The sequence below is a fragment of the Tamandua tetradactyla genome, chromosome 17 (assembly GCF_023851605.1).
Source record: "Tamandua tetradactyla isolate mTamTet1 chromosome 17, mTamTet1.pri, whole genome shotgun sequence".
NCBI lineage: Eukaryota > Metazoa > Chordata > Mammalia > Pilosa > Myrmecophagidae > Tamandua > Tamandua tetradactyla.
This window is the reverse complement of record NC_135343.1, coordinates 5,778,997-5,798,655: the sequence shown is the minus strand read 5'-3', so window position 1 is coordinate 5,798,655 and position 19,659 is coordinate 5,778,997. Positions and strand designations below refer to the sequence as shown.

The following is a 19,659-nucleotide window of genomic DNA, read 5'->3' as shown; positions in this document are numbered from 1 at the left end:
GGTGGGAGGTGAATGGACAGGAAAAGTGGGGAGATATGGCTGGAGAGAGAATTCGTTCTTTGAACTTTTATAATTTTACACTAACTTTTTTAAGAAATTAAGGCATTTTGCCCTCCTTGGTATGAAATTTACGAATTTTGTAAGGGATTTACAATATAGTAAGGTAAGCAAATAAAATAGCCATAACGAAATCCCCACCAACTAATGAATACTTATCATATCCTGGATACTGTAAATATACAATCTCATTTAATTTCTGCAATCACCCTATGATTTGGATATTGCCTAAATGAGGAAACTCAAGTTAAGTAATCCAAGGTACCCCTAGTAAGAGTTGAGGCAGGACTCAAACCTGGGTCTTTCTGATGTCACAGCCTACCCTCTTTGCCACCAAATTGCTCGTTGTACCATCCAACACAGAGGCAAATGGCTTCAGTGTCAGCTCCCACCTATAATAATAGGGTGTAATGAGCTCTGCTGGTTTCTGGTTTGGATATAGAAGAAAGAAAGGTTTCCCTCTTTCTGGGGACCTGCTATGGCTAATGCTGGGATGATTTCCCACTGTTGGAAAAGAACTGGTTAGAAAAGTTTCCAGGCATGACCAGAAGTGAATCCAGTCTAGGATAAGGACAGCCCCATTTGGATGACGACAATGGAGGGTCAAACCAGAAGAAGCCTTATAAGCAGAGGGAAAAGCAGGAGGTCAGAAAGAGACACGCTCAGAAGGGCAGTGGGAAGCAAGGAGAGAGTCGGGCACAAGCAGGAAGGAATGCACAGGCTATGGGGTAAGTGGGTGAGGGGCTGGGGTCAACAGACTAGGGTTTCATTTTGGTCAGTTGGGTCTGAGGTGCCTGGAGAACACCCCAGAAAGGCAGCAGAGAGTCGTGACTATGTGGAATGCATGTGCAGTTGGGAAGTAGCATCTAGAGGGTGGAAGGGGTTACCCATGAAGAGCATGTAACACATGCAGTAGCCTGAGAGGCTCCCTGGAGGACAAAAATTAAGAAGCTAGCAGGGGAACAAAAGCCTGACAATGAGAGTGATCATGTGACAAAAACCAGAAGGCAGAGTCACCGATGCCAAAAAAGTTCCCAAAAGAAAGAACCAGTGCCAAACGCCATAGGGAGGTCCAATAAGAGAGGAACCAAAAAAACTGTCCTTCAGATAAGGTCCCTGGTGATGTCAGTGAAAGTAATTTCAGGTACGAATGGGGTGCAAGGGAAGGATATGAGGCAAGAAGCCCTAATGCAGAGGGGTGAGCAGTGAGTGGGAAATGAGGGGTGGGCACCCTTCAAGTAGGCAACCTTGAACCACCTGATGTTGCACGTAGAGCTTTCTGCCTGTGCAATGCGGCATTGAACCACAGTCGGTCTGGAAGATCGGCCACAGTGCAGACACAGGATGAAGCTTCTGGTTCTGGTTGTCTTGGTGGTCCAGGAAGCCTGGGAACCAGCAGAACTCTGAACACACTGAGGAGCCCATTTAAGTCAGCAGGCCTGATGATAAGAATATATTTTAAGGATTCCAGACTTTTCCTAGGATTCTTTTAAGGCGTGTGCAGAGGGTCGGGGAGCTGTGGCACCCTAGAGGAGGTCCCCACAGTGGAGCCCCAGCTCCTGCCTCTACCCGGCAACAGACCTGGCCTGCAGTGGGTGGGGGCGCAGATGGGCTGGGCCTGGTGGGGCAGTGCCATTGGCCAGCCGAGTCACTCACCACCCGCCTCCACACTTTCACATCCCCTGTCGACACCTGCACACTTTGGTCGTGACCACACACCTCTTCCTGTTTCTTCAGGAAGCGCCATTCAGACGGCTCTCCAGGGAGACGGGAGTGCCTCGCTCAGCCTCAGAAGAAAGAAGCTGACTGGTTTTCTGGGGAGAGAAAGAAAAAGAGCGTGTGAGTTCGGAGGTAAGGCTGGGCCTGAGGGAGTCTGGGCCTGGGTGGCAGAGAAGCAATCCTTACGTCGCACCTCCAGGCGGGAGCCTGGCCCATGCTCGCCGGGGGGCCCAGGGAGTCCCCCAGGCTGCCTCCTGGAGGTGACCGAACCTTGGCAGGTTGAGATGCAGAGAAGGAAGGTGGTCAACACAGGAGGAGGCAAGTGTGGAGAAGGGGGTGAAGAGACAAGACCCAGCGTGAACACACTCAAGGATAGTTAGGGTGATGTTGAGTCTGTGGTCCTTATTAAAAGTGTGGCCGACCCTCACGTAGGGCAGTAACCACACCTGGGAATGATAGCCAGTGACAGGACCACACTCAGGTGACCCAGTGGTCGACCTCACAGACACCTGGTTGGCATCATGGCTCCCCCTGAAGTCGCACCACTCCTCCAGGTCACACAGTGGGCTGGCGCTGCAGCTCGCCAGAGGGGCCGCGCGTCACAGCACCATCTCACCATCTCGTGTTCCTTGGACAACACGGTACCTGTGTACACCCCCCACGTGCACATATTTATATATATATTCGCCTCCAGCACAGGACATTAAGTCTGTCTATCATCTGTCCACATACAAACGCATACACGTACGTACACACACATAAGCATGTAGCATGCAATATAAAATATCAATAGTGACCATATTTCTGAAGCAAAAGAGAACTAATGGTATGACCATATTTTTTCCCTAATACATGAATTCCCCGCTTTAAGGTTTTATAAGTATAACAGTGAAAGCATACTGAGATGTGCGTTTGATAATCCCTATTGGTCAAAAGGGGAAAAATCCCATGAGATGAGGATGACTGAGGCACTCCGGGCCCTAATGGGACAATAAGGGCAGCTGAAGGTCAAATGCTAACTAATCTGCACATTAACAACCACAAAAAACCCGGCACTAAACCCGTCTTTGAGCATTGAGTGTGCACATGAAAACTTCAACTTTAACAAAAGTCACAGCCTCCCTGATCAGAAGCCTCTGCTTCTTGGTGCCAAGCTGAGGAGTTCTCTAACCACAAGGACACTTTCTTTTACTCAGGGCTGGCAAGTTTCCCTTCCCACTTCAGCTACTAGTAAGGTGAAAGTGATACAAACGCTCGGTGTTCTCAGGGTATTGTTTTTGTTTTTGTCTATTGCTGCTCCCTGCCTCTGGGTGTTATCTGAACTTAGCATTTATTTCTATCGTGCATATATCCATATTTCTTTGCACTTAGGAAAATGGGGAAAATGCACATTTTTACTGGGCTTCTAGTATCAAATTCCAACTCCAGCAATTGGTCTGGCTCTGGACGGTCACTGTCTCTCTGGATCAGAGCTCTCTCATCTACAAGATGGGTGGAGTAACAGTCCCTGCCTTCTGTAAGGGGTAAATGAACTAGGAAGGGGTGGACAGTGCTATTCTCGTGCAGAGCCTGGCATGCCGAGAGGGCTGCCCAGGTGTTAGCTGCTATCATCACCATTGTCATTGTCATCATCTCATCGCCACCTTTTATTCCATTAAGTGGTCAGCATTGCAGGGGAATGAAAGGTTAGGAAAGCTCGAGGGGGGTGTTGAGTGAGTTCAGGAGGAGACCCATTAGAGGTTAGAGCAACCGCACCCCGGTTCCTGCCCTGCAGATCTGTCATGCGGGGGAGGCTGGGAAGGAGCACAGGGACACCCTGGCTACCAGGTGTGCTTGCTGGAGAAGGAGCTTCCGGAGCTCTGTGCACTGATGGGATGTGCCCATGCACGTGCCCTTTGTCCATGCGCCCAACGACTTAAAAAGAGACACACATACTCACGGCACTCCGAGTGGTAGTACACAACACGTGTTAAAGACTTCCCATGCGTGACACATTGTGCTCAGCATTTTGCACACCGCCTCTCATTTTAGAGTGTAAGTGTCCCATGAGGAGGCCTCCTTTGCAGGAGAGGTTGATAGATTGCCCAAGAGTGCGAAGCTGGGAAATAGCAGGCTGAGAATCCATCTGTGCTCCTTATCCCCACGCATTGCTTCCAGACTATGAATTAAAAGGTAATGAAAAGTGACTGATGAGGATGGCGAGTCCCAAAGAACTTAAGAATTAACTCAAGGTCCCACAGGGAGCTAAAGGCTTGGTGGGGAGCTGTCTCAGATTTCTAGACCTTTGTCCCTAACTGCTATTCAGAGGAGAACCCCAAGGCTGCCTCCTGCCCCTCGTGGCTGCAAGCTCTGGGACCTCTTCAATAAATGACTTGCTCTTCCGCCCTTCAGTTTCGTTATCTGTAAAGTGGGTACAATAACTATCCTACATAGTTCACAGGGTTTTATGAGCCTCAAATGAGGCTACACAAGTAAAATACTATTATATTCTTTCTGATTCATGGAGGAAAAATATATTGCAAGCTACATTCAGTAAAGGCAAGTTAAAAAGAAAAGAAAAGCACAAATGATGTTGGGTCTTAAAGAAGGTAAAAAATATGGTAATATTAAAAAGAATTACATAGAAGTCCAACAATACAGAAGTATTAGAGTAAAAATCCACAGTTCCTAACCCCACTCCTACTTTATTTAGCCTTCTGTTCTATAAACTCCGAAAGGGCAGGGATGAGAGTTAACAGGTCATTAACTATGGTTTAACTTATTCTTTGAAATGGCTATTTTGCATTCTCTTGTGCTGATGCTTCATAATTTCTCTAACCATTCTCCATAGAAAGTTAGTTTATTTCCATATTGTGAATAGTACAAATGGAACTGCAGCAAATATTCTTCTACAAATCCTTTGGTACAGTCATTCTATCATTCTATCAGTGCTTTTGATTTTTTGCAAATCTAATAAGCAAATAGCTGTATCTCATTTTTTGTGTGTGTGCTTTTCTTTGATTATCAATGAGTTGATTATCAATGTTGTATGACATAGCTCTGCAAAAGTCTAAAACCATTACCTCTCATCCAGAAAGCAGCCAAAATACATGTTCGTTTTAAAGTGGAATAGCATTATTTTCTCAAGATTCAAACACAAGCAGGTGTTTGTATACAAATACAAACCAATTAAAAGGCACTTGCACAACTTCTCCTTTTTATAGCTTTTATTGGTGCTAAAAAAGGGAGGTTATGATGAATACAAGACAACTAGACTCCTGCACTAACTAATAAACATGACAATTTGATTTATTGCTGTTTCTCTGCTGTAGCCTGTTGACAGATTTTTTTTCTTTATGGAAAAATTACCATGGTTTAATCTCTATCATATGGCACTTAATTCAATTGACAATATGTTACCAATTAGATCCTGCTTAAACTACCATCAGCCAGCAGACCACGGAACATGCTAAGTAGGGTGACAATCAGATAACTAGTAAAATGGTTTGTGGCAGCTTTTGAAGGAACCAGGAGCAAGGCTGAGACACTGAGTAATGAAGACAGAAAGGGCAGATAGAGCACTTACGACTTCCTCTCCCCCAAAATGAAATTGTTTCAGGTTCTCTGAAAAGCACCCGAAGAGTGTGTGTTGGAGTTGAGGGTTATGTAAGTTGATATGCGCCACCCCCTGCCACCCATCCATCCTTGTGGCTCCTTTGAGTGACACGTTTACAAACTGGGAGGCATTCTGCTCCAAAACCCTCCTGGTGTCCTCACCTCGGTCGCCACACCCACGCAGTGAATGTGTTTTAAGATTTCGCCTTTCTCCAAAGCCCTCATGTTGACCACGCTAACACAGAGTTCTGGTTAAGGGGGATGAGCCTCCTTTTCTTTATTCTTCTCTTGGAATATGCCTGCAACAAATAGCCCCGTGCCTGGCCCATGGGGAAAGGGCAGAGCTGGTCCATGTCGTTTCAGGCACCATCGTGGAAGAATATACACAGTGGGGCATCCCCGGAAGAGAAAAGGATGGGAGGTTGGGTGAAAAAATCGGCAAATGTCTTTCACCCAGCCAGTCTCTGTTCTCCAGTGGAGGCTAGCTCCTTATAAAGGGAAGCGATCAGCCATGGGTGGGTTCATTCTTACAGAACTGTAGAAAACAAGAGAATTAGGGAGATGACTTCCCCATCGCTCCTATCATTCTCCTCCGGTCGCTTTGCTTCTCCAGCTGGAAGCAGAGAAAGAGAAGATGGCATTTTCCCAAGGACCACATAATAATGTTGAGCTCCCCTCTATGTCAAAGTCATCAGCACGGTTTCCTCAGCTCCTGCTCTATGCAGAGCACTTTACAAACATTTTCCAAGTCCCAGAACAGCTTTACAAAGTGGATAACCTGTGCTTGGTGAATGTAGTAAAGGTGGCCTGCCCAAGAGCACAGAGCCAAATGTGGGGTTCAAATGCAGGCTGCCCAACTCAAGAACATTCTATGCTGGGCTGCCACGAGGTTATCCTGAGTCCAGGCTGCCTGGCAGCAGCCAGCACATGTGGTATTATTTGAATGAAATATCTTTCATCCAGGAGACCACTGTGTGTGTGAGTGTGATTGTGTGTGTGTGTGTGTCTTTGTGTGCACATGTGCTCCAGACATGGGCAGTGGGGAAGAACACGGAAAGGAAGCCTAGGGGTTCAGAGGAAAACCATCCCATATGTTATAGCTTTGCCTGGCCAGTCTCTGTTGCCAAATACCATGACAATATTTTCTGAAGCAAAGATCAAAGGACATATGGTCTGACTCATGGGTTAACAAAGGGAAAGATATTTGAAAGTGGAAATATCTGGGTCAATTTGAAATGTGTGGCTACAGTCATTCCCAGAGCACCTGAAAATCATGAAATATGGACATTAAATCCTATCCTCCAAACTAGGAATGATTTTACTAGCAGAAATTAGGATTGCCTCATATAATGACCACATAAATCTATAGCTGTGAGCCCCCTGCCATGGAAATAACACAGATGTTTAAATCTGTTTGCATCCACTATAAAATCACTACAAGGGAGGAAATAGTTATTTTTGATATTCATTTACAAAATACACAAAAATAATTAGATTTCTTTTAGCAACAATAGCCCACAAGAAAATACAATAGAGACAAAAAAAGATATAATGCACAAAAGCCTCTGACATGTACATACCTAGAAATGAGCTTAAGAGGAAACATACAAGACCTACATGAAGAAAAAAAGCTAGAACATCTGCTAAGTTATCTAGAATATGTAAATGGAAACACATGCCATGTGTTTATTCTCACCAAGCTCATTTATATCTAAAAAATAAAAATTAGAAGTCCAATGCATTTAGGTAGGGAAAGGGCCAGATAAAATGTATCTAAGATGCAATTGGAATTTTGTGTAAGAATAACTAGGATATCTTTGAAAAAAGGGTGGGGGGGTGGCTGGAATTGATGGAGGAGGTGGACTTGGCCTGTCAGGTACGAGGGTTCAGGGATCACGTGGTCGGAATGGAGAAGGATTAGTGGGAGAGACGAGAATATGCACACACATTCACAGATGCAAATTTGGTAGATGGTAAAGCTGCCTTTTCAAATCACTAATCTCTAGAACGGTTAGTCCTCTCTTGACTTCATCCATCGGCCAATTTGGCAGTTAGTCGCTCTTTCTTTCTTGAAACAATGTTCTCCTCTGCCTCCCAGAACATCATTCTCTTAGTTCTCTTTGAGTCTCTTTGGCTGCTCCTTCTCAGCCTCCTTTTTGGTGCCTTCTCCAATTCTTCCCCATCACCCAGCCTTGACCTTTTTCTGGTTGGAGATGCAGCTGTCCAACGTCACTCAGCATCTTCACTTCAGAGTCTACGTAGCCTCACAATCTTCACACGCCCAAAACAGAATTCTTGATTTTTCCAACTTCAACTCTGATTCTTCTGCAGTTTTCTCACAGCTCAGCAAGTGGACTGGTAACTTTGAAACCTGGAAGTCATCCTTCACTCCTTTCTCTCACAACTCCCATCTAATCCACCAGCAAATCCCATCTCCATCTCCTTAAAGTACACCTAGATTGACTCACTGCTCTCCGCTTCCACCTCTGCCTTCCTGGTCCAAGTCCCTGTCGTGTCTTAAAATTGGTCTCCTTTCCACATTTGCCTCCTTCCCTCTAATTTCTTATAAAACTAGAGTCAAATCATGTGATTGCTCAAAATATTCCGATGTCTTCCTACCTCACTGTTCCTGCTGCCTATTGCTGCATAACAAACTGCCCCCAAAACTTGGTGTTTTAAAAAAACTATTCAATTTTGCTCAAGATATCGTGGGTCGAGGATTCAGGAGGGGCTTGACTGGGCAGTTTGGTGTCGGCCAGGGCCGCTGGGGCTGGGGATCCTCTTCTGAGATGGTGTCTCCACCCCCATGTCTGTGCTTGGTGCTTCATGGCTTCTCCTCCTCTGAGGCCCTCCAGGTGGCTTGGGCTTCTAAGGAAGGCTGTCTCAGGGCAGATGGACTGTTCCCCTTGCAGTCAGCTTCTCAGAAGCAGGAAGCAGAAGCTGCCAGGCCAATGAAGGGCTGCTCTCAAAATTGGCACAGCATCACATCTGCCATAGACTATTGGTCAAAGCACCCACAGAACCAAACTAGACTCAAGCGGTAGTGAGATAGACTCTACCTCCCATGGAAGCATGTCCAGAAAACATTGCAGAGTGGCACACAGGGTATGGCTGTGGCTCTCTTTGGGAAATGCAATCAGCTGCACACTCCCAGTGCAAAATCCAAGGCCTCGCTGTGACTTCCAGCGCCCCACATGATCTGACTCCCACCTCCTCTTGGACTGTTTCCACCTCCCTTTCCCCCTCACCCCCTCTGCTCCAGCCAGAGTGGCCCCTTCACCATTCCTAGAACGCACCAAACACACTCCTACCGCACGGTCTCGCATGTGCTGTTCCCTCTGCCTGGAAGGCCCTCCCTGCATGGATGGGTCACATCTCACTTGCCTGAGATCCCTGCACAAATGTCACCATCTCAGAGAGGTCTTCCCTGACCCGCCTGCACACTGCCTTTGGCACCGCCTCACATAGAATACATTTAGTTGCCATTATCTGCCTCTCCCCGTGAGAATGCAAGTTCCCTGCTAGATCCCCAGAACCTGTGACAATGCCTGCTCATAGTAGGTTCTGGGTAAATATTTGTTGAATAATTGAATGGATCAGTGAATAAATTTTCAGTAAATGATATTAGGACAATATCTAACTATTGGCAAGGTAAGGAGGAGAGTACAATTAAATGCATGCCTTAGACATTGAAACCAAATAAACTCCAGAGGGATTTAGATGTAATATAAACAAGTTTGAAAATTACTGGAGAAAGTTCAGCTGAATATTAAATAATCTTGGGGTAAGGATGTTTTGGTTTTTTTTAAGCTTGATACCAAATAGATGAAGTACAAATGTAAACTAGGATAGATTTCAACTCTGTCAAAAACATCACAAAAATTGATGCAAATGTTCTAAGAAATGATGAATATGCAACTATGTGATGATATTGAGAATTACTGAATATATATGCAGAACAGAATTATATGTTAATGTTTTTGTTTGTTTGTTATTAATTTTTTAAATTAATAAATAGATTTTAAAAAAACATCACAAAATAATAAAAAGATGAACAACAAACTAGGAAAACTATTTTAACGAATCATGAGAGCATACTCTCTTTAATATATAAAGAGCTCTGTCAAATAAATTCAGTAAAGAAGAAACACGGATGCCTAATAGCATTTGAAAAAACAATATGCCACCTTTCTGTAAGCCAAAGCTACAAACTGAAATACTATAAAACAGACAAAATTTTGAAGTGAGCATTGATGTCAGAAAGCATGCATTTTTATATAGTGTTGAATAAATGTAAGTTGGTACAAGCTTTCTTATGGGCAATCTCCTCTAGATATCAAAAACCTTAAAAGGGCATATGATTTAGCCCAGAGTATTCACCCCTCAGAATTTCTTCTAATGGATGTATGCACAAGAATATTCATTGCAATGTATACTATCATAGCTAAAACGTGGATACAAGCTAAATTCCCAAAGGTAAGGGGTGGTTTGAATAGATGGTAGCATATCATTCCAGTGGTATATATTATACAGTCATATAAAATCTTGGTTATTTTCTTTTGAGATAGAAAAATAACCCCCTTATGTTAAGTGAAAAAAGCTGGTTAAAAAGTAGGATGTAGAACAAATGTATGGCACTTTTACGGGTGTTAATAATAGGGTGGTTTATGGGGAAAAATACAATTAATGCAAACTAAGGACCATAGTTAAGAGTAACAGTATAATATTCTTTCATCAGTTGTAGCAAAGGTATCATGCCAAACCTAAGTGTCAATAACAGGGGGGTACAAGGGACAGGAGTTGTTGTGTTTTTTTGGAGCAATGAGAATTTTCTCAAATTGATTGTGGTGGTGAATGCGTAACTGTGATTATACTGAGAGCGTTTCATTGTATACTTTGGAGGGACTGTATGGTATGTGAATAAAAGTTAAAAATTTATAAAAATAAGAAACAAAAAAGTAGTATGTATAGTGTGATTGCATTATGGTAATAAAATATATATGTGCACTGAAGAAATACATGGAAACCCTAAAGTGATTATCTCTGGTGCTGGAAATTTGAATGCGTGCAGAGTTGGTTTTGTTTTGTTTTTGCTTTTTGCTTCCTTTATTTTAAAAGACTCTATCTTGCTGAAAACTCAGAGCAAAAAATATATATATTCTACTTGCCATCTGATCATTTTCTTTGCTGTCTACAAGCAAGTAGGAGTAGAGGCCGAAGGTTTAAGAAAATTATGTATGACACAAATAGAAAATTGAGAAAATTCTTTGCATCCACTTGATTTCTTCTTTCAACTATGAAAAAACCAGCAGCATTCAATTTTTTATGGCAGGACCTAGGAGCAGCCTGAGGGGCATAGATTGGGAACCAGTGCTCTAAGATGCAGATCTGAAAACACGGAGGGAGGGTGTGGGGCAGGATGGCCCTCCCCTTGGAGCAGGTGGGGGCATGGTGAGCCCTGGGGGCAGAGCCTGTCCCCACCGGGTCCAGCGTTTACTAATCGAGTGATCTTGGGAAACCAAGCCTGCACCTGTGGGCTGGGATGCTGTGCAGGTTGGATGAGCCAATGGATGTTCACTTCTCAGACTCAGCCTGCCATCTAGGAGGTGCAATGATTTGATCACCAGCTCCTGAAGCCATGCAGAACACATCGGTGGAACTTTAAAAATGTTTATTCATGATTTCATTCATTCATTCATGCCTGGCCAGGGCTGCACCGTCAGAGGCTTGTGTCCACCCTTTGACTCATAAGTGCAACAAAGAGAGGGCGTTTCAGGAGCACCCGGATTCTGAGAAATCTATTGTAAGAGGCAGCCTCTCCTTGGAAACCTGCGTTTGCAGCATCTCAATAATACTCACGTGAAAATCACTCATTTAAGTAGTTTAAGGCCTGAGAAAGCACTGGGCAACACAACGAACCAGCACTTCCTTGGTTTGGCTAAAAATAATGATTAAGTCTGTCCTTGGGGTCTGAAATTCCCAGGTCTAGACAAGCTGTGCTGTTCTTCCAGAGGGGCCTCAACGTTTCGTTCTGTTTTTTAAATTGAGGATCATTTACGATCGCAGGTCAGGGATGCCACCGCGGGCCTGTAAATGTGGAATTTCTGGCCATTAATTGTATTTCAATTTTCTGTGTTGTCTGGCCTGAAGTTCTATTTTAGTACTTTGGGAGATGCCCAACCATCTTTGCTGAGAGATAAAGAGCAGGCGGTCAGCTTTCCTGGGCGGCGCACGCCCTCGTCGGCACTGTCCGCGCCTCATTGGGGAGCCTCTAGTGACAGCCGCTGCTCTAGGAGCTGCGCTGGAACCCGGGTCTGTCGTCACCCCAGTCTGCCTCATCAAACCAGGGGACGACAAATGATTTTGCTAAAAGAACTCCAGGAAACTTGGACTCCACCTTCTGGAAATCGGCGTTTGAGCCTCTCCTCGGGTGCCTGGGAACCTTTCATTTCTGGGGCAATGCAAGATGTGTGCAGGCAGCGAGAGGCACGAGGGCAGCAGGCAGGAGTGGGGCCGCGGGCCCAGCCATGCTCCGTGACCCGAAGGAAAGGACCCTATTTTCCTAATTCTCACAAAGGCTCCAGCACCTCCCCAAGCCTCATAGCCATGGGAACACATCCAGAGTGGGTGCCTTTTTATGCATCCTGCATGGGGGGGTGCAGAAGCCTGTGGCGCCGGGAGGCAGGAAAGGAGCTGGCCAGGAGTCTCGCCTACGGAGCATGCTCAGAACCATCAGCCTGAGGAAAGGAAAACCTGGCAGTAGTACCCACTGACGATGGACTTCTCCGCCAACTGCTAAAGACGCCGCGTCCCTGTGTGAGTTCGGAGACAACCATCTGAATCCTCGACCCACCTGGCTTCTTCTCCGAGGCTCCGCTACCTCTGCAGCCGGGAGGGAGATGGTGAGACGTCCCTCCTGGAGGTCGACTGAGGCTGGAGGAGTTGGATGCATTTAGGGTGCCTGGGACATACCGAGCACTCCCTGAGCCGTAGCTAGCTTTCATTATTTAGACAACGGACCGCATCGGCTTGCCCACGCCAGTTACTCAAGGAACCAGTAAATTAAGCCGAGAAGAGGGTGAATTTGTCAGATTGGTGACCATTTTGTGGATCGTAATAGTCATTTTCTAAACGACTCTTGAGTACTCTGGAGAAAAGTATGCACACATCACAGGCCCAGTTGGCTTCCTAGAGAGTGAATTACCCCCTGGAATTGCCTGACCTTTACTTGCTCATAATGTGGAATGTGTGTGTGTGTGTGTGTGTGTTACTCCATTCTAGTTATAACGCACTTGCCAGGAAAACTACCAGGGAGATAGTTTTGCCTTTTAGAAGTAGCCAATCCTGTTTGTCTTGAATAAAGTATCAAGTACGTGATTTAGACTTTATGTTCAGCTGATTGTCTATATCCAGAAGCAGCAATCCAGAGCAATTGGCAAGTGGGTACATATTTATAGAATATGATAATATCCCTGTCACATTTTCTATGATTCTGTTTTTAAAAAAATCATTAGGAATTCTGTTTCAGATTCTGGCCAAAATAGATACTTTGGTTTCTTTAGGTGGCTGCTGCTGAGGGGTCAGCAGTGGCAATGGAGCTGGGAGCAGACAGCCAGGCCCTGTCAATTCTGGACTCATATTCTGCCCGCGCCTGCCTAACTGGTCTCTTGACCCCGACCTCTGACCCCTCCCCTCCCACTATGCTTCAGAAATGTGTCCACAGGAAAGGTAAACAGATTAAAGGAACTCAGAGTTCAAACCTTTGAAAAAGAAACTGTCTTTTTTTCGGCACACTTTGCTTAGTGGTCATAATTTTGTTTAACTGTCTCTGGCACCAGAAACCTCACTGCCCCTTGAAACAACCATTCCTTTTACAAAGGGCCCTAATTACTTGCAAGTCCTTCATTTGGGGCTGAAATCAGCCTCTTTGCCATTTCCACCCTGGTTTCCTGGCTTACCTTTTGGTGTCACCCTAGATAATCTAAGAATATGAAACTGACTTAGACAAACAGACCACAGTTCTCTCTACTGAAGGTATCCTCTGGGCCAAGTAACAATAACCAACATTTATTCATCTCTATCGGCATGGGTTAGAAGAGACAGGCTGGGAAACTCAGTCCTTGAGCTCTGAAATTAACCTTCCTTGAGTGGGTCAGCCTTGGTCACCCTTAAGCAACCACCAGAAAACATCAGATGTCCCTTGAGAGTTTTTACCATGAGAATGGGCTAATGGGAGAGGAGGAGAGGTGGAGGGAGAGAATGAGAATGCCCGGGGGGTGGTATGGCTTGTAGTTGTTGCCAAGGAGCCCCCAGGTGGAAAATGGAGCAAGCAGGAGAGTGGAGTCTCCACCAGCTGCTTGAATGATCTTTCCCTGACTAAGGTGGCTGGAGAGTCATGTCATCAGCAGAGTTCTCCAGGCCGGTGTGCCTCTGGGTCAACATCCAGTTGGGAAAAGGAGCCTCCTCGGGGCTACTCTTCTCGGAAGCCTTGTATACTGAGACTTTGGCGGGACTTGGGGAGAAGAGGGGTGTGGAGGGGTGGTCAGAGTTCAGGCAAAATAGGACCTGGGGCCAGGGGTCAACAGGTGGGGCCAGAAAGGGATGGGCTCGGGCTCCTACAGCCCCGGGGCCTGGGCAAGCATCACCTGTCTTTGTGAGCCTGGGGCCCTCCCTCTGAAAGGGCGGCAGCCAGCAGCGCCAGCCCCGGCTCAGCAGAGACTTAGAACCTGAGGCCCGGGGGTGGGAAGGACAGCCACAAAAAGTCCCTAAGCGCCCAGCCGCGTGAGCCCAACACTCAGGCTGCGGGCAGCTCCCGGAGGCGACGAGTGCCACCACCCACCTGCGCCACCACACAAACCTGCGTCGCTGGGACCCCTCACCTTGCAGGGCAGCCCGACAGCTCAGCAAGGCAAATTTATTTCTTCTCTTGGTGCGTCAACACAGCCTCACCTGTTCACTTTTGAAAGAACTTAAATAAATATAGAAATAAAATGTTCAATTATTGGAACCAGAAATGAGGAAATATAATTGATTTGAGAGGCTTTTGCTACAAAAAAAAAAAATAAAAAACAAAAAACAAGCAAAAACAGTCTCCCTGGGGCCACTGACTATGTTTTATTTTTAAAAATAACACGTACTTATGTTTCTACATTTCTTACAAAATAAGTTTGCATTTCTCAGTGGGAAAATAGCACTATTGAAAGAAAACTAATTCTGACAAGTGTCAGGCAGGCGCGCGGCAGACTCCCCTGGTAGGCACCAACGTCTTGGGAGCGGGTTGAGTGCCCTGCAAAGCGCCATGGACCCTGGTGGACCCTGGCCATTGAGGAAATGACTGCTTCGGCGGCTAACAAGGACCCTGGGGCATCGGGAGAGTCGACTCGGCAGGGCACCAAGCTGAACCCCCGGGCAGCTCTCGGGCTCCGTGAGAATCGGGGTCTCTGCTCATCCATCACCACTTCTGCCTTCGAAGAACGAAGAACGGGCACTTCTTCAGGGGAGGGTGCAGCGCTTGACAGTTAGCACTGGCGGCCAGCCGGCCCGTGCCCGGGAGCCTGGGAGGAGGCTGTGCTTCGGAACTGATTGGTGGTGCAACTGGAACTGATTGGTGCTGCAACTGTCCTGAGCACGGTTTTCATTTGTCCCTGCTACCGCAGTAGCACAACTTCCTGACCAGCTCCAGCGCCTTGGCGAGGAGAAAATCCAGGCCTTCTGTGCATGTTGACCACTTTCTACTCGGTTGCCTACTGAACAGCTTTGTATTCTTCTTTGGTAGCGCACGGTTATTGGCTACCGGATTTCCTTTTCATTATTATTATTAGAGAAGGTGTAGGTTTACAGAGAAATCATGCAGAAAATGCAGAGTTCCCATCTACCCTTTCCCCTATCAGTAACATCTTGCCTTGGGTGGCACCTTTGTTGCAACTGATGAAGCATATTTTAATTGTCCTGTTAAGTATGGCCTGTGGTTTACATTTGGGGGCTGCTGTTTGTGTTGTACAGTCCTATGGATTAAAAAAAAAATCACTGCCATTCTAGTGACACATATACAATGTAAAATTTCCCCTTTAATCACCTTCAAATACGCGAGTCAGGTTGTGTCGTTCACTCCTTCGCCATCATCACCCCAATTTTCCATCACCCTAAATGGAAGTTCTGTACCAGCTAAGCATTTCCCCATATGCCCCCCCATAGGCCAGGAAGGAGTGAAGAGGGAGCCTTGGGCCAGAGGGAATGGCAGGGCCAGGGAGCGCGGTGCTGAGAAAGCCCTGCCAGATTTGGCTCCTGTCCCCTCACCAGGCTCACCCGGGTCCTCCCCCCACATCCTTACTCCTCGAGAGCCAGCAGATCTTCTTTCTCCTCAGCATCCTCCCACCTGCTCCCTGGGCCTGGCCTGGCTCCTTCCTCCTCTCCCACAACCCCCCCAGCCCCACCCCCAGGTCTCATCTCACCTGCCTCCTCCCCAGGGAACCACCCCATTCCAAGCATGCTCCATTATTCTTTGTACTTTCACAATTACAACATTTTTAAAAATCAAAACACTACCTCCATCTGGTAACCACACAGTGCTGGGAGGCCACAGTCCAGCCGTCCCTGTCCCATCTCCCAGAGTCAACTTCTCTCCGCTGCACATTTAGGAGGCAGGTGTGCTAGGCGCCCCCCAGGCATGGGGTGCGGTGTGCCTGCTCTGAGAGCTTGTCTCCAGCTGCGTTGTCTCCATCGGGGAAACGTGTGTGCACCTCTTCTTAAAAAATTGTGTCAACGACGGATTTGAGATGAGAGGCGAGGAGTTAGCCCAATCATAGCACCCCTTCCTCCCGGGACCCCGGCCCATCCCGGCATCAGACAGGCACATTGTTATCTTTGTCTTCTTGTGGTTTTATTTGTAATTTAAAGATTATACTAAATCTCCAGTGCTTTTCCCATCAACGTTTGATATATCTCTCTAGATTCTTGATTTTATAAGATAAAGTCATTCGCATCACCGCCGTTCCCACCTTCCTTGTCCTGCTTTGTCAGAAACATTTCCACTTTCCATTTTGTCCTGAAGTTGCAACAAGTCTCTGTGATTTACCCATAAATTGGCTCCAGCCACGGGTTAGGAGTGTGTCCTTCTTTCTAACAAGTCCTACGTCATGAGCCCTGGGCCTAATAGGGTATCTTAGCATCAAGGTTCAGTGGAATTTCTTTCTCTTCTTTTAAACTCCCTTATTCCACTTTCCTTCATGAACGATGGCGTCTCACCCATTCAGCTTTATTATACACCCCCGACCCTACCTCAGCTCTGCAGATTCCAGCTGATGATGTTGTCTTTCTCGTATTATGTGCCCTTGTGATCACTTTCCCCTAAGCTTGTCTTTTTTTTTTCTTTCAAAGCAAAATGTGCTTTTAGTGACGTGCAGGCGACAGTAAACCTACAGATAAAATTGCAACTAAAATATGTAAGTTGACTGTACTGATGTTAAGTTGATAAGAGCAATCAATTTTTAAACGTGTTTTATTGTGAAATACAACATATATACAAAAAAAGTGATACATTTCAAAGCACTCTATAACTAGTAGTCGCAGAATGGATTTCAGAGTTTGGTATGGGTTACAGTTGCACAGTTTCAGGTTTTTCTTTCTAGCTGCTCCAAGGCACTGAAGACTAAGAGAAATATCATTATAATGATTCACGGTTGGACTCATTTGCAAAATCCTGCCTTTCCTGTTCTAACTTCTCCTTCTCCTTTGATCCTTCTCCCAATCTTTAGAGATATTTCGGCCATGTCCATTCTGACTTTTTCATAGTGAGAAGGTAAACCTACCTTTTGAATTTTGCTCCCCCTTTTCCCATCGCCACCTCACCCCCACCCTTCCCCTCCAATATGGACAAGTTGCCTCTAAGTCTGCTCTGCCAATGGCCCCCACAGTTCTCAGGAGTCTGGACTTGAAACCAGTTTCCTGGACCCCACACATCCTTTTCACTCCATCTCTTTGTTTTTCTGGAGTATATCTTAAAATATCTTCAAAGTAAATGATGGGTGGGGGAGAAACTTTCTGAGGTCTTTCTGTCTGAAAATATCCTTATCCTGCCCTTATACTTGATTGATACCTGACTGGGAATAGAAACCTTTAGAAATTTCTTTCTACCTTCCGTGTTCTGGTATATCAAAAAGTGTCTGGTGTGGCTCTCTTTTTAATTAATTGTTCTGGGCACTTAGGGAGCCCCTTTCAACCTGAAGAGTTTTGTTCTTCAGCTTTGGAAATTTTTTCTTCAAGTACTTCTTTGATAATTTTTTCATCTCCAGTCCTATATGTTAAACCTCCTGGAACTTCTTCTAGGATTTCTCTCATATTTTTCTCTTTCTTTTTCCACCCCCACCTCCAACCCCTGCCATATTCTGGGAGAGGAGAGTCCTTGAGTTTTCCAGTCCTTCTTTGATTTTTGTAAAATGTTTTTGCATTTCGTCTTTCTTTTTAATCTGTGAGCATTTTCTTTTATTCTTTAATGATTTCTTTTTTGTAGCATTTTGCTCTAATTATAATTGTATAAATACGTTCTCTAAAATTCCCTTGGTATATTAACTAGAGTGCTTTTGATGTTATTTTTTGTTCCCTAAGTGTCACTTTTTTCTGGGTCTGTTTTTCTGTTTCTTTTGGTTTTTTCTCTTTCATGCTGCAGTTCTCTCTTTGTGCCTGGTTTTGCACGAACATAGGATGACGTGACTGTGTGTTTCAGGTCCTTACTGCTGTGATTGTACTGATCTCGCCCCTCAGTAAATGTTGACAAGCAACTGATGTGAAAAGTGAGTCTTCTGGGAAGCTCTGCTTTAGGATAGAATGATGGTGAGCTACAGTCACACCGGCAACTTCTAAATGCTAAAATCAGGAGGGGCTTTAATCTAGGGCTCCACATTGGTAATGCCATTTTTACAAGGGGGAGACTGAAGCTTGAAGATGTGCCTGTGGTTACATAGCTAGTAAGGAAAGATGTGAAAAATTGAACTGGAGTCGAATATAGCACCATTGAATCTCATTCCACTAAAACAAATAAATTTCAAGATCAAGTGAAAGTAGCGTTATGTGAATAAGTAGCTTTCTCTATTTTTTTGTAAATATAGACTTTCATATACCATATAGTTCAAGGCTCCACCTTCATGGTCATATCACCAGAAACATACCAGGGACTGTTCCTTCCACCCATGTGACAAGCCATTTTTAACTCATAAGCAATTAATCCACTCTCTGCTTTTAAGGAAAATGAGATAATTAAGTTTCATTCACACTCAGAAAGCACCTGAACAGGATGAACAGTTACAGAGAAACTATGTGCCAAAGAACTAGAAGAAATCATTTATTCCTGGATGGGGCAGGCCATGGGATGGTGGAAATTTCTGGAATTATTTTCAGTAGATGTCAAGAAAGCCTTACTATTCCTAATTCTGAGGGTACATTACTTTTTGAAAAATCCACTTTTTGAGAAATTTTCAGAATAGAAGATGATTTTGTTACAGAAAATCACTTCTAAAGGTAAAAAATAAACATGTATTGATCACCTAGTGTATACCAGACCCAAAAAATTTAAAATTCATTTCCTGATTCAATATTCCTCATACATTCCTGGGAATAGTGATAGATGTTCTCTGAAAAAATGCATCCCAAGGTCAAATGAGTTTGGTAAAGAATGGATTAAATTAAGTTAAGTAGTTTTCTTAACTGTAGGCCTCCGAATACGCATTGGGAGTCTCTTAAGAGATTGAGAAGTGCTCAATTTGCAAAACTAATGTTTTGAGAAACTTTGACTTAATCTATTAAAGAGCCATTTTGCTTTCCTTTCCTCCCAAGAGAGCCTTATTCTCAATTTTTCATGCCTAGGCCATGTTACCCAGTCAATATGTTTTCCATTCCAGACTCATATTCTCATATTCAGTTTTTACTACTCCAAGTTATGCAACCTCACTATTATGTCTTCATTTTCTGCCTCTCTGCTTTAACCATTCTTAATTTTCCATCCACCCCCCCTACATCCTTAAACAATGCAATATGTTATTGCCTTCATTTCCTCATGTACATGATGTTGACTCATGGGCATGTAAGGGTTTAGGGGGAAATGCTCAAGAAAATGAACCCTACCTATCATACGAACAATCTTTATGCTCTGGTGATAATAAATGAATATTAAATAAATTTTGTGCTTTTGGAGGGTCTCTTATGGTCATTTCAACCTTTAATAAATGATACCCCATTGTGGTAAGCAATATATCTGAAAGTCTAAAAACAGTCAGGCTCTAGGATAGACTGAAAGCT

General features: G+C 44.9%; 1 protein-coding gene across 3 annotated transcripts in view; it reads left to right on the top strand.

The window, feature by feature from the left end:
- The first annotated feature begins 1,772 nt into the window (after nt 1-1,772).
- Nucleotides 1,773-19,659, top strand: part of AFF3 (ALF transcription elongation factor 3) — a 586,201-nt gene continuing 568,314 nt past the window's right edge. For 2 of the 3 annotated variants that reach the window (XM_077133880.1, XM_077133879.1), the window contains exon 1: nt 1,774-1,908. The gene's annotated coding sequence lies outside the window, so the exon portion shown is untranslated. Of the gene's footprint in view, nt 1,909-19,659 lie in introns of all 3 variants that reach the window. The other variant, XM_077133878.1, reaches the window with a different exon arrangement.